This window comes from Bidens hawaiensis, unplaced genomic scaffold (assembly GCF_021521415.1).
Source record: "Bidens hawaiensis isolate Kalapana, Puna unplaced genomic scaffold, B.hawaiensis_p1.1 tig00008037_1, whole genome shotgun sequence".
NCBI classification, from domain to species: domain Eukaryota; kingdom Viridiplantae; phylum Streptophyta; class Magnoliopsida; order Asterales; family Asteraceae; genus Bidens; species Bidens hawaiensis.
Genome location: NW_027491564.1, coordinates 747,678 through 756,240, shown reverse-complemented (window position 1 = coordinate 756,240; position 8,563 = coordinate 747,678). Strand labels below are relative to the sequence as shown.

The window sequence follows — 8,563 nt, the reverse complement described above, 5'->3', positions numbered from 1 at the left end:
ATGCTATTTATTTTTCCAATTGATTCAAGTTATCACTATCTTAGCATAAAACACCTTTGTAAACTTTTATTTAGGGCTTCATTGTTATGATTGATCTAGTCAGTCGAATCCAATTAACACATTCTCTAATTGGGTTGAGTTTTCATAACCCCTTTTTAATTTTTACGTTTTGGGGTGTAGCACATTACAAACTTTCTCGTTGGTTTATGTTCATGTTTACAAACTGATTCGCGCTATTCCAATTAAAATTTAAAACTACATCTATTTCTTGTTTTCTATATATTTTATTAAAATCGTTTTCTTCATTATCGTGATATTTGTGTTCTAGGTTATAAATGACCTTTGCAAAATCAATATCATACGATCAAGGAATGATTCGATTTTGATGATTATATCTTTTTAATTTTCATCCATTTTCGATGATTAATTTTAATATCATAATATAAACAAACATATCATTATTGTGGACTGCAACCTTAGAAACTACCCAAGTGGTTATCCCTCCACAATTTCCTGTTTAAGATACATCATTTTGACCGAACCCGAATCCAATTGAAGGATAGGAGCTTAATGTCCACTCTAACTTAATGTCTGACCATTTTTTTTTATTAAATACAAACTCATTCTACTCCTCACAAAGTCCACCACCTACACAAAACATTAATGCATATAAAAAAAGTTTAATATTAGTTTATCCATACATACATATACATACATACATACATATATATATATATATATATATATATATACCGACACAAATGATCATACTAAAGCTACACATTAAACTTATTCCTACACACATATATACAAACAGGTGATCATATGAAAGCTACACACTCAACTTATTCCTACATATACATACAACATGGAGCATCATACACAACCAATATACTAGCAGCATACTACATAAACACCTGCCATGGTGGTTTATCCCTACACATATATATACAAACATATCATTAAACTAAAATTATGCATTTTGCTTATCTCTACACATATATACAACACCTACACGCCACACGGAGCATCATACACAACCAACATAGACTATCTTATAATACATAAACACCTACATGTGATTTATCCCTACACAAATAAATATATATAAATAGATCATTAAATGGGATCATACACAACATACAACCATTTCACAGCAGCCTACATTGTAACCTATCTTCACATTAACATACATAGCATCACAATAGTCTACACTATAACAATTTCACACCATCCTACACTATAAAAATTTCATAGTAACCTACACTAAGCAAATAAGTAAAGCATAACTAATCACAATTAACCTACACTTAACCAAACGTAGGGTTTAATCAACCATGTATGTGTACGTTAGTATTATGTTTATGCCTTACATGGACAACTATATTCAATAATAAATTTTATTCCTATTTTATTATGTGTAGAATTTGTATGTTCAGTTTATGTTTCATTAATAAACAACATACATAGCATACAATTTACATCATACACATAAATTTGCATAATTAACAATCAATATTATTATCAAAGATATACATATTTGTATAAATTTAAAACATGACATCCTACATATCAAAAACCATCACAACAGCAGTACCCTACAGAAGATCAATGCTTTGAATAATTTATCATCAATATTAAAAAAAATACTAACACACAATTAGCCTAAATTGTAATTTGTCAACAACACAATTAGCCTAATAATACATTATAAAACAATATAGTGGATAGAACTAGAAAAAAAAACCCTAACTTTTGTCGAAACCTATTATATTCCTTTATGTTCAACACTATAAAAAAAAAGATGTAAGAATGTGGATATAATGCTATACATTATTTGAGAGTTTCATTTAAACAATATTACAAATTATTGACTAACCTTTTTGTTTGAAGCTTATGTAACAGTGACCTAGAAAAAAAAAACCAGATTGTCTTCACAAGAACACGAATTAGGAAGTTAAGAAACTAAGAGATTGTTGTGGCGAAAAAAGTGGTATTTGATTTACATCTTTACGTTTTCTTCATTTATGGCTACACAAATAAGACAATTCTACCATTTTAGAGAAAAACACTTTATAATAATCTCTAAGTAATTACAATGGTGCCATTTTTATTGTGTACCATTTATTACATCTAATCAACGGCTTGGATTTATTTCTCGCAATAAAATCACTTCTCGCCTGAACCATCCCATATATATATATAACGTTTTAAAATATGGGAAAATTCTCAAAATAGGTATTTTTAAAAGCAAGTTTCAAGTTTTAGGTATTATTTGTAAAGAATTCCAAAAATATGTATTTTAAACTAGTCGTGACGACTACATTCTTGGTGTCAACGAGTAGTTTACAAAATAGTCGCGACGACTATTTTAGGCTAAGAAACTTCAGGGACGAGTAGTTTGACGCCCTAAACTTGTCGGGACGACTAATTTAGGTAAAAAATAGCCTGAACGAGTTTTATGAATTTTTTTGTACTTTTTTAATATTATATTATTATATTTAAATTTACTCATAATTAGTTTTTCTTTCATAACTTTTGAAATATAAAGTTTTACTAAAATCCAAATATACCATTGAGATGTGTCTTTCTTTAGCTACGTGCGGACATAATATTTATTCAAAACCGAGTAGGTCAAATTTATATCGTGGTTTTTTTACCCGCTCGGTTTTCAATAAATCTTATGTCGACACGTAGATAAAAAAACGCGTCTCATTATTTGGATTTTAGTAAAACTTATATTTTAAAAGTTATAAAAGAAAACTAATTATGAGTAAAATTAAATATAATAATATAACATGGAGAAAAGTACAAAAAAATTCATAAAATCTCGCCCAGACTATTTTTTTAAACTAGTCGTCCCGAAAGTTTAGGACATCAAAAAACTCGTCCCTGAAATTTCTTTGTCAAAAATAGTCGTCGCGACTAGTTTTGTTAAAATCAAGTTATTTTTAGAATTATTTAGAAATTATAGTTAAAACTTGAAACTTGTTGAGAATTTTGCTTTTTAAATATTCACGGGATATATTCCCTACTAAAACAAGAGGATACAAGACGTGGTGGTGAGAAGAAAAGAAAGAAACATTTGAAAAAGCCGAGTCCCCAAATCAAATCAAATCAAATCAAATCAAATTGGTGTGTAACGTACACCATACCATGGACGCAATACGAAAACAAGCTCAAAAGCTAAGAGAATAGGTCGCTAGACAACAGCAGGTTAGGTATTCTTCTAAATCCACCACCAGGTTTTCACTGCATCTGAAAATTACTAATTCAAATTTTAGGGCTTTATTGTAGTTGGAACAAAACAAGTTGAAATCGGTAAGCTAACCACCATGATAATTTATTCTAGTATCAATAATTGTTTCTGTTTAATCTCAATTGGGTTAATACCTCACCCATACCTCTGAGTTTGTTTTATTCATAGCATGCTCATCTTGCAACCGCTCATCATTTGTGTGTGCCTTTTGCTCACAGGTACTAAACTCTCTGAAGACAGCAGGAAATATGGTGCAGAAAACACTTGCACTAGTGGTAATGCTTTATCCAAAGCAGCAATGAGTTACAGTAGTGCTCGTACGGATATCGAAAGGGAAAGAGAACTTCTACTGAAAGCCCTTGGCACACAGGTGACCGCCTTATAATAAAATTTATTTCAATGCAAAGTATAGATCATAAATTTTTTTCAAGTTGCATAAATTTAGCAATGATTGACTCATGTTAATTGTTGAGATTTATTTTAAAATCTTTAATTGGCCTACTTGATCAATTTGTATTGGGCTTTTTTTCCTTTGAATCTTCTCTTAGTATTTGCAGTTGAAAGAGTATCAATCAGCCTGATTTTCTATTTCCTCTGTTCCTATTCACTGAATGTGGTTTCTTATAATTTCTGGAGATTAACGTTAGGAATGAAGAATTTCTTTCTGTATTATTTTGATAGATAAAAAAATGTTCTTTTGGGTTCTAATTGACACGAATAGGCCATGTGACACAGAAAATGATAAATAGATCATAAAATGCACTTCATATCCATTTTGTTGAACCTATAATTAAAGAATGAAGTTGATAGAGTCTAGAATCTGGACTCAAACAAAAGATACAATTACTGGAACATAATAACCCGATTCGAGATGGGAAGTCTCCGATACAAGGTTAAAAAAAACCTAATACTTAGATAATAATAAACATTCCCCCCCCCCCCTCTCTTCACTAGAACAAAAGATATAAATAAGCTCTAGTAGAATAATAACTTGCCCTAAACTTTAGCTACCCTTTATTAATAGAATAATAACTGGTCCTAAATTTCAGCTACTCATTAACTCCCTATCCCCTCTTTTACACTATGTTCCCGAGTTAATTTATTGATGGAAAAAGAAATGAAATGGGGGGGAAAGAAAAAAATTATTGTGTTCAAGAGGTTTTTTTTTTTAAAGAAGGAAAAGAAAGGAGATGAGAGAAAATAAGGAGAAATAAAGAATTGTTTTGTTTCCAATTTGGAAAAAATGGAAAGAAAGAAAGGAAAGGTAAAAGGGAAATAAAATAAAAGAAAATTTTTTCCTTTCTTTTCTTTTCTCTTATTTAATTGAACTCGGGAACAGAGCGTTAATAACTGATTTGACCAAGATTTGGGACCGTATCAGAAGTATTCCACTGGTTTCATTTTGTGGGTGCCATATTAGTTCTCCATATTTCTATCACATAAATGGGACCCACAAGTTCTTTTTTTTTTGGAACAGAAACTAAACACACTCTCTACTCCGCCCCTAACTTACATTTTTTTACGACCATATGGCTGAACCCTCAGACTGAACCCTCACCCCTTGGAAAGGCAAAGCCTTATCCAACTCCTTGAATTGCTAAGCCAAAGGCCCTTTGGTGGGACCCACAAGTTTTAATTTTCCCATTTTGGATCCAATGTTAGTTATCCTCCCGCAATCACATTTTCATGCTTCTTGCACCATATATGACAAATGAAAATGTTGAATGTTAAATTACCTAATCATCCATATGCCTCCATTCATCATCTTATATAATCACAAAGTTGTATAATAAACCTTTTCAACTATAGGTTGCAGAGCCGTTAAGAGCTATGGTTGTTGGAGCTCCTTTGGAGGATGCTCGACGTCATGCTCAAAGATATGACAGAGTCAGACAAGAAGCTGAATCTCAGGTTAACATAACTTATATATGTATGTATATATATGTGTGTGTGTGTGTGTGTGTATGTGTGTGTGATTTTAGACGTAAAGTGTTATACTGAATATAACCTCGCTTTGAATTCAACCAGCTATGATCGGTAACCTCTATTCTTAAACCATAGTTCTTATGGAGCTTAACAGGTTATTGAAGTTGCAAGAAGGCAAGCAAAAGTGAAGGAATCTGACGAGAATCCCGAAAATTTGTCAAAGTTTGAAGCTGCACAAGCTAGACTTCAGGAGCTAAAGTCAAATATGAGTATATTGGGTAAAGAAGCTATTGCCATCATGTCAGCTGTGGAAGCTCAACAACAGAGGTTAACACTTCAACGCCTTATAACCATGGTAAACTATATATGCCAGTTGATGTTTTGTTTCTGTGAAGTTTTTTTTGATGTAATAAATTGAAATGCTATTATTTAATCTTGAATTGAAGGTTGAAGCAGAGAAAAATCATTATCAGAAAGTTGTGCATATACTTGATCGACTTGAGGGCGAGGTATGTGTTAGTTACACTTGGCACTCATTTCTAGTATGTAAAAGGAAGAACATGATAGTTATTAGAGGTCCCGAACTTAGCAGATTGGGTGGTAAGGGCAATTGTTTGGTTGGGTTGACCCAAAATACTTGGTCCGATATTTTAATAAACAAGTAGCAACTCAAGCTGATAAGAAGAATTGTATTATTTCAGTATTAATCTATTTTGTTAATAGCATGATTAAGGAGGCTATAGCTATGTGCTAAAAATACACTTCTTTGTGGTTTCCTTTTTGGCTATCTTTTATTGCCTTGTAACTGAATTGACCCATTGGCCTTGTAACCCGATTTGACCCATTTATAAATAAAAAGGGTTAAAATTGCTATGCTGGTTCTTTATGAATTTTCTTTGTGCCAATTAAAATAGTAGCACTTCTCTTTTTATAGTCCCTGACTCCCTATTGATTTGGGTCCACAAAAGTCTTAAATTATTATCATTAAACGGTATCAACCCACCCACAAACAGACGACCCTGTACACACATACATAGAGGCACTTATACATAGCACATGGAAGGCAATTAGATGTTGTGGGAGAGACAAAGAGAGGCGCTTTAAAAGTCGTTGTGTCACATGACTCACTTATAATACAATTACGTGTAGCATCCGGCCCCTCACACCACCAATATTGTCCGCTTTGCCCACGAAGAGCTCATGGATTTGTTTTTGGTTGCCCATGTGGAGACTTCCTAGGAGGTCGCCCATTCTGCTACTACTCCCACATGAGCACGCTTAACTGTGGAGCTCTTCTCTCGTCCACTACCATTAAGCCCAAAACGCGTTGGTGATTTAAGAAGCGGGGCATTTACTTATGAACCAAGGATCTCTCCTGTCCACGGCCGATGTGAGATTTGCCTAGGGTGTTACAATATGTATGAGTGTTTATACGATTTTCACGGTTTTACGTTGGGGCGTTCATTTCAAAACCAATAATATGTTGGAAACCACAAAACAACCTATGTACAAGCATCTATTGCTTTGAATGTGGCACATTGCACACATGACAGTTATTTAACCACCAAAACATCTCTCTCCCGTTAGCTTTAATTATCTTTTGTGCACCATGTACAAGTGCATTATGTAGCTCTTGTGATTGCGAGCATTATACTTGTTCTGAAAAACATGCCCACATGAACACACACACATACAAGGCCGCTCAATACAAAACTAAGTATAAGTGGAGAACTTTAATGCATATTGCTGGTCAAATATTGCGGAAGAGAGAAAGAGAGGCGGTTATGCAGTTATTACAGTTCTATACTTAAAAATTGGTTCTTTATTGACGCCCTGTATATACTATCCATATATATGACAAGCCTTTGAACACGTTATTTAATTGCAATTTTGATGTACTGTGAGGAGTATTTCATTACTTCATTTGAGGCATTATTACATTATATAAACGTTACCTTTTTTAGATGCTGCAAGAACGCCAACGATTCGAAGCTTCACCCACCACAGCAGCAGCAGCGGCAGGTTCACCCATGAGTTCTTCACCACCTCATGGTAACTCTGCAGATAATATGGACTACTTTCTTGCAGAGGTATTGTTTTGTTACAACCAATTTCAGGATTCTATAGGCTGAAAACAATGGCTGAAGTTATCTATCATATCTTTTTGAGTCATAGGTCATACATCCGTATCAAGCAGAGTTAGATGCTGAGCTCAGTTTAACAGTTGGGGACTACGTCGTCGTTCGAAAGGTTGGAAAAAGTTTTAAGTTGCTTTTTAATTTGAAGGTTGATATGAATAAAAATTTGTTTTTTGGGAAAAGAAACCGATAACCAATCGATTGATGGGTTGAACCGCTAACTACGGTTTGCTATTTTTATTAAAAATTTTAAATTGATAAGGATGGTTCATGCATATGATATACATAACTGCCCACGTATTCCAGAAATGAAAAAAAAAGGAAAATGCGCTAAATGTCGGTTACAAGTTCCAAATCGTCGGCTGTAGCGGTGTTCAATATCCGAATCGGACTCAGAAACCCACAATTCGGTTTGAGTTCGAATTCCAATTTAGAATTCAGTATTCGAATTTACAAAACTAAAAATAGCTTTTTAAGTTGAATAATATCATTTTCTATTAATTCAAATTGAATCAAATGTCATGTTCAGTCTGAATTCGAGTTAGTTTTTCGAATCTAGTTCGAATCCAGCTTCAAAACTCGAATAACCTTATTCGATCAACCCAAGTACTCGAAATTAACTCCATTAAAAATCTTATTCAGCCAGACCGTTAAACTGCCAAAACCGAACCATCTGTATCTCAAATCATCAAAACTTGGTTTGGTCGGTTTCAACAGCTTATTGTTAAATAACGTGTTTTGGGTTGGCCCAACCCGACCTGACCCGTTTTGACATGCTACCAGACTTCCCGTCTTGCCACCTCTAGTCGTTGTACTAAGCATTGAGCTCAAATCTTAATTAGCATGTGTTTTATTTTCTGCCAGGTGTCGAGCAATGGCTGGGCGGAAGGCGAATGTGAAGGGAAGGCGGGTTGGTTCCCGTTGGAGTATGTGGAATGCCGAGAACGGATTCTTGGTAGCCAGTCGGCTGAAGTTTAGTAGTAGCAGAAGCAACTAACTAATTGTTTATCATTTAGCAAGATTCTAAACATGTATCATTGCTTTTATGGCTTTACTTGTAACTTTAGACTTGGCCACAAATGTCCACGATATTCTTTTTTTCTTTTTATGTATTTATTTCTTTTATTTTGTTAAATTGTGCACACGTCAAGCTAATCGTGGTGAATAGACATCGACTTTGGGGAAATGCAAGAAGAATGGGACCTATCTTTTTTTTTTTTTGTTTAACGTGCTCGTAACT

The 8,563-nt window shown here is 33.7% G+C and overlaps 1 pseudogene across 1 annotated transcript; it reads left to right on the top strand.

Moving 5' to 3' along the window:
* The first annotated feature begins 3,156 nt into the window (after positions 1-3,156).
* On the top strand, positions 3,157-8,371 carry LOC143636662 (SH3 domain-containing protein 2-like; annotated as a pseudogene). Its single transcript, XR_013154279.1, has 8 exons — positions 3,157-3,321; positions 3,478-3,629; positions 5,069-5,170; positions 5,340-5,540; positions 5,632-5,694; positions 7,150-7,275; positions 7,361-7,435; positions 8,188-8,371. The product of XR_013154279.1 is annotated as an SH3 domain-containing protein 2-like (transcript).
* Positions 8,372-8,563: the final 192 nt, after the last annotated feature.